The 7,004-nt window shown below is 40.3% G+C and overlaps 1 non-coding gene across 1 annotated transcript; it reads left to right on the forward strand.

The window, feature by feature from the left end:
* Positions 1-1,737: 1,737 nt before the first annotated feature.
* On the forward strand, positions 1,738-6,011 carry LOC109781995 (uncharacterized). The gene is made up of 10 exons (XR_005764147.3): positions 1,738-2,095; positions 2,196-2,287; positions 2,451-2,558; positions 2,677-2,759; positions 2,988-3,121; positions 3,843-3,892; positions 3,995-4,087; positions 4,240-4,331; positions 4,558-4,664; positions 5,776-6,011. It is a non-coding gene; the product is annotated as an uncharacterized protein (transcript).
* Positions 6,012-7,004: the final 993 nt, after the last annotated feature.

The following is a 7,004-nucleotide window of genomic DNA, read 5'->3' on the forward strand; positions in this document are numbered from 1 at the left end:
TTGGGTGAAAGTTCCAAAGTTATAGACGATATCAAAGAGAATATAAAAGACTTTGAAATCTGTCTCTTTGATCATGAGAAAAAGGGAGAAGAATTGGGGGGTCCATAGCTTTCTGGATTAGTTGGTACTCTTAATTTGGGGCGCCATTTGTGGCTACTTAGCCCTCCTGATTTCGTTTGTATTGAAACTTTCATAGAACTTGAATAAAGTTGAGTAACCCCCCCCCCCCCCCAAAGCATATGCCAAAAAATTCAATGAAGCGTGTTATGTTCAGAGGTGGCGGCGGTGAGTCCCTCGCGCTAAGTAGACCCATCTCACGCGGCGTGTTCAGAGGTGACGGTGGTGCGTCCTCCTCTTTCCGCTCTGGTTCATGTGTTGTCCTCCCTCAAGGAGGACATGGTGGTCCGTGGGTTTCTCCACCGGTCCTTCATCAAGTAGGAGCCTGACGCTCGGCGCAAATGCTAGAAGAATGCGCGCTTCGAGAGGGATTGATGCTTCACATCGAAAAAGCCACCTGAGCCAAAGTCCTCGTCAACGAAAAAGCCCGCTCCGCCCGAGTACACGCCGGGCTCCAAGAAGAGGAAGATGGGGACTCTAACTACCCCTACGGCACCTTCGTTCACTTGCACTTCAGAAAATGCAAGTGAAGTGTAGCTTGTCCTACTGTTGTGTCCTATGTCAAATTGAATTATGTGTTGTCCTACTTCTATGTCCTATGTCATTGAACTATGTATATGTATGTTGTATCAACTTGTCCTATGTTCTACTATGTCAATTTGAACCATGTGTTGCATGTCGAATGGATTTGGGAAGAAGAAATGGGTATTGTTATTGGAGCGGAGGACAAAACAAGCGTCACTGTTTGTTGTCGGCAGATATAAGGGGAAGGTTTTTGAGACTTGCCTTGGGAAATGCTCTTATTTGTCTAGCAAATAAATGTATGCCCTATGTCTATCGGGTATAAGGTGACGTCTCATTGTCATATAAATCCGCGTAGGCTCACCGTATTGTTGTTAGTACACCGAGTAAACACAGCCGACACTTGTAGTGTGTTTGGTTGTAATATTAGTTGAGATTCTTAATATCGCTATCCCTAATATTAATGTTAGTGCTAGACATATAATTAACAATCAATTAATATCCCGTCTAATATCAATGTGCATTGGACCCGGGACGTATACTAGGTAGAACTATGCTATCGTATACCTAATTCTATTTTTTTGAGAATATCGTATACCTAACTCTATTATACCTAAATAGTTGATCCTTTAACATGCACATATGCCACCTCATCAAAGGTCCACCATAGCATAGCATGCATGCGATTTTTTCACCATTATTTGATCTCATACACACATCTCACCAGGCCACACATGCCACCTTATCAAAGGTTCACTCAACTTGCATTGGATTTTTTTCATTATGTTATACCACTTAAGTTCAATAAATATTTTTAACCATACAATAATCAAATATAATACTCCCTCCAATCCAACATACGTCGGTATCTAGACAAATCTATAAGATAAGTAATATAGATAGAAGGGATTATAAAATATGCATTTTTAGTTTTAGAATTTTAGTTAATACAATATATTATTAATTCAACTATTTATGAATCATACAATCAAGTCACTTGAAATACTATATTGCAATGGATTCCGCAGCAACCGGGTATCCTCTTCTATTAAAAAGGAAAATGTGATCTTGTATACTGTATTACACCAAAATATCCTATTTGCCGGAAAGACCAAAAAAGCATCTTGGTCATTATCCTCGCGCCGCGCGGGGTGGCTTCCCTTCCCTTCCGATGGACTCGCCGTCGGCTCCGCCCGCCCTCCTCCTCAGCTTCCGCGCGCTGCCCTACGGCAGCAGCAGCAGAAGATCCCTCTGCCTCCGCTCGAAGAAGAGGCTGCAGCGATTGCCTTCACCAGGAACCGGTCGCCGTCACGTGGCGGCGGCGGCGGTGGACAAGCTCGCGCCCCGGCCGCCGGAGGCTGGCCGTCTGAGGTGGAAGTACCGGCTAGCGTGCCGCGGGTCCTACGATTCAGGAGACGGGCTTCCCGGGCCTCCTCCTCCGCCTCCTTCCGGTGAGGTGAGCGCGTCAAGAAATGCTGCGAAATTTGTTAGCTCTCCAGTAAGAGTTCTGTTGTGTTCTGTTACGAGTTACGATGATGTTGTGTTGATATGGACAGAGCGTGGATGTGTGGCGTCCTGCCCTTAGCAGATGGGATGTCCCATGGCAGTGGCCAACCGTGTCCCTCACCATGGTGGCCTGTGCACTAAGGTACATTGCAATCCAGATTGGTACTGTGCATTATCACTCTAGCGACAGCATTCTGAAACAAGAAATTTCATTTGCACAATCCAGATTATGTCGATTACATGTAAATGCCAATAATTTGGGTTCTTGAATGTCTAGAAAAATTTGCTGAATGTTCTTTAGACAGCGCTCTTTTGGCAGGAAAGGTTGAGCAGTCAGTTTTGGACTATCTAGGCTATCAAGCCGGAGAGGCAACTATTGATGAGAAGGCCGGGGTACTCTTTTTGGAACAATTGTATGGATCTGATTTCTTTTTCCTATGTATGGATACCGCAACTCAACTCATAGCTCATCTGCTTATAGATTATATATCAGCGTGGGATTTACTTGTCTCTTCTTGTGTCCAAGTGCAGTAGTGTGACAGCAGTTGCCATTGGAGTTATTTTTGGCATCACCAATACCTTCCGACCATTCTCGGATGACATATTTCGTTATGGTCAGAGAATGATCTTGTTATTCCCTTTCAGTAATTCTTTTGGTTGCATTATAAGAACATGTTGCTTCCTTTCGGAAGACCACCTTGATAAATAATAGAATCGTTAATGGCATGAAAATTACCTAGTAGCCAAGACTTGTGCTGCTTTCTGCACTATGACTGGATGTTGTTTCTTCCTCTTTTGTTGGCTGGGAGTTTATTAATGCAACTGTATTTGTCAATTTCCAGATTTTAAGGAACCATTTAAGCTGCAAAACGGCTGGCTCCTGTGGGCTGGAATTGGCCTCTTTTTTGCTCTAGTTTCCATTTCTTTAACTGGAGCAGTGATGACCTTTCTGAATGGTGAAACCACACAGAGAGAGGTCGATCTAGACTTTTTATGCTTGAGCTGCTAGTCTTGTGTTGTCTTATGGAACACTAATTTATAAATCAATTAACAATCTTCATTGATATCCTACATCCTTTCTATTTCAAATTTTATTATAGTTTTTATTGTTATCTTGGATTTTTCTAGTGATTTGTAGAACTTGTCAAGAATAAATTACTCTAATTTGCTAAATGGTTTCTTCATTAGCCATATTTTTGGCATGTCTTAGTTTCCAGTGTTTAGCTCTGTGGTACACTATACCATATGCCTAACGTTCCTGCATCACCAGCCTCTGTTGGAAGAAGGTTGTGAAGATTCAGATATGTATATGTAGTTATATGATATCCATGATATAATAAACGTATGGACTAGAGTATGTTATATATCAGATAAATGTAAAATCCCAGAATGTTAGTATTAGACCACATTTTTCCCACATGGGCACATCTGAAATTTATAGTAAGCGGTGATCATACATTTTCACCAAAATTCGCATGTGCGTATTCCTACCGGTCATCTACTTGCACTGAACTTTTCATATATTTTTGAAAATCCTAGATATGATTGGTAGATGAGATACAAATTCAGGTTTAGATGTACCCAAATTCAGATGACGATTTCTCATGTTATTTTACTATCTTACGTTTAACATTTTATCAAGAAAAAACCCTTACATCTCACCTGAACTTATTTACTTCTTGAACATCTTCTTTCAGACTGACTCGCTAGGTCTTCTATTGCCACTGATAGGCTCGTCGAATATCAGGTATTACTTGTGGGGTTTACTGTCACAAATTGCATGTAGATATAGATTAGGGAAGAGTAGACAAACTTATCTGACATCTTGACTTTTTTTCTTTATTCGTAGCACTGCCTGTCTGCTGGGCATCACTGGGGTTCTTGCACCAATTTTGGAGGAAACTGTATTTAGAGGATTTCTAATGGTATCCTTGACTATGTGGTAAATAGGCATACCTTTTTCTTGGTCCAGAAACTTATTAACGCTTCTTTTTAAGGGATTCCTGTGCTTATCCTAGAAATGATGAACTGTACATTGGTGCATCTGCACTTCTGTACCATATAAAAGAGATATATAATTTGTTTATTATACAGGTTTTCTACGCCAGTATCTGTTCTGATCACAGCTGTGGTGTTTGCCTTTGCTCATCTTACACCAGGAGAGATTCCCCAACTTTTTGTGCTTGGTAAGTGACTGCATTACCAGTAACTTGGCAGGATACTGTACAAAAACTGCATTATGCTGAAACCCCCCTATCACAAGCCCTCAGCATGGTTACTAGTTCGGTGTTGCCCAGAATCGAACAAATCACAAACAATTGTGAGGCCATATGTTCATATGTTGTGTAACTTGTGTTACATGATTTGACAGCATGGACATGACTATCTTTTCCATCTGTTGAATGTGCACAGGTGTGGCACTGGGATTCTCATATTCTCAAACTCGGAATCTTCTTACTCCTATCACAATTCATGCTGCTTGGAATTCCGGAGTAATATTGTTACTAACCTTTCTTCAGGTATATATTATCTTTATGTCACCGTTTTGTTGTACAACTGATGGCCATTTGTCCTTCTTTTATCCATATGCAGTGTGATTGCACACAGTGTGGCTTAGGGTGTTTCTTTGGAGTCGTTTGTTTTCACTCCCCACGCACCCCCTTTTTTTTTTGAGGAAATGTCATTCGGCTAGCTTTATTGGTTTGAAAAAGTAGTTACATTGTTCACAAGCGATTCAAGGATAAAACTAGGGGATCATCATCCCAGATACAAGAATTATGAGTAACAAAAGCATTTCTTGCTAGCTTGTGCGCTACGACAATGGCCTCCTGAATCCCGATTAAGATATTCTACAAGAACCCTATCAAAACCTGTCAAAGATGTTGTTGCAATCTCCATATATCGCTGATGATGCTGTTGCCAAGAAGCCACCATCTTGCATTGTTTCAACCACTTGCATGCAGTCCATTTGGACCGCAAAAACATTTATACCAATATGCTGCGCTAGCAGCAATCCCTCTGAATGCATATGCTTCTGCCATTGCTGCGTGTACTACATGCATAAGATATCTGTGAGAACTCGCAATATAGTTTCCATGACAATCTCTAATCACCACCCCTGTTCTTCCATAGCCTGAATTCCTATCATAAGTAGCATCAACGTTGATCAGTAATATTCCTAAAGTTGGTTTCCTCCATCCCTCTCTCGGCTTCAAAATCCATATGTTATTCAGTTCAGTGATATTGATCTGTAATATTCCGTCAGTTTGAGTAATATTGTCACCAACCGTTCTTCAGGTATATATTATCTTTTTGTCATCATTTGTTGTACAACTGATACCCATTTGCCCTTTTTATCCATATGCAATGTGGTTGCCGTGGCTTAGGGTGTTTCCTGGCTTCGCTTGTTTTCACTCCCCCGACACCCTGGTCCTTGATCAATCTGCTCTGTCACTTAGGGTGTTTTTTGGCGTCGCTCGTTTTCACTTCCCATCTCATGCTGGTCCTCGATCCTTTGTTGTACATAAATACTGTCATCGTATGCTGATTGCCAGAGCTCCTGCCTTTTGTGGAAGAAAAAACATAGAAGTACTGAAAACTAATTGAAGTTCTTTGTGTATTGTGTTTCAGCTGCAGGGATATGATATCAAGGAGCTGCTGCAGGCATCTTGAAGGTTTCATTTGGTCACCATAGTTTTATCTTGCACCGATTTTGTACGTTACTGTAAAATACATGAACTCTTTGAAGTATCCCCTGCTAACAATTCATAGTTGACGTGTCATCTGATCTGGTAATTTCCTTTTGTTTTTCAAACTGCGGTTTGATATTTGATCTCTTATGATGTCAAAGTTAAATTCCAATGTGATATGATGGTATGTACATATACTTTATGCAAAGCAAGTTAATTTTCACTCATTTGAAAGCAAGACAAACACAGAACTAATGCTGCGACAGTCGCATATAATTTATGGCAGGCTAGTAGGCTACAGTGCAAGTCCAAGAAAGCATATGTTTAGAAAAAGAGAAAGGCTCTAAATTTTGTATGTGTCATGTATAATTTTATTTAACTGTAGCAACAGATAAACTGGAAATATTATGAATGGCTTATTGAGCAAAGACAACACACACATAGGAGCATATGTCCTCTGGGAAGGTATCTGGTGCTACCAGTGCACCCGATCTCTGTAACTTGAGAATCGTAAAGAAATCATGGCGTTTTTGTGAGGATGCAATTACAAAACATATTTAACATGGTATAAATTTTTAGATCCAAATTCGAAATAGATATCTCGAAATAAAAAAGACAAATCATGATGTGAATTGGTAGCTAATGCAAACTGGGCCTTCAAGTTATACTCTAGGTACCTTTTTAACTAATGAAATTCGAAACTAGGATCTATATCAGTGAACCAAGCCAGTTAAAGGCAATATTGTTTTTCTTATTTGCAAACTGATTTGATTTTGTAAGGAAAGAGAAGTTTTTTGGATTTTGTACACATGTGTAATGAACCATCAATTTATGTTCTGAATAAGCTTGCTATAGAGTAATGTGCCATTTTACAATGGACGTGATGAGGTAAACTAACATCCTATAAGCTTTATATAAGACCGTGGCCACCATATTGTCTGGTACTGAAGCTTCATAAAGACAAGCACCAAAATCGTATAAGAGAAAATAAAAGCGGTCCTAGATAAGTACCACATGCAGACAAGAAAGCGATGTGCATCTGCTTCCAGTCAGCCCATGTTATAAAAGATGGATAATGCAGCATAGAGAAAACATGATACTTGCAAACTGGAAGAGAGAAAAGAAAATAGGCAAAGCAAGTTGATTGCCATGGTTCCATCATGGCCTTTG

Source organism: Aegilops tauschii, chromosome 7, assembly GCF_002575655.3.
Source record: "Aegilops tauschii subsp. strangulata cultivar AL8/78 chromosome 7, Aet v6.0, whole genome shotgun sequence".
NCBI lineage: Eukaryota > Viridiplantae > Streptophyta > Magnoliopsida > Poales > Poaceae > Aegilops > Aegilops tauschii.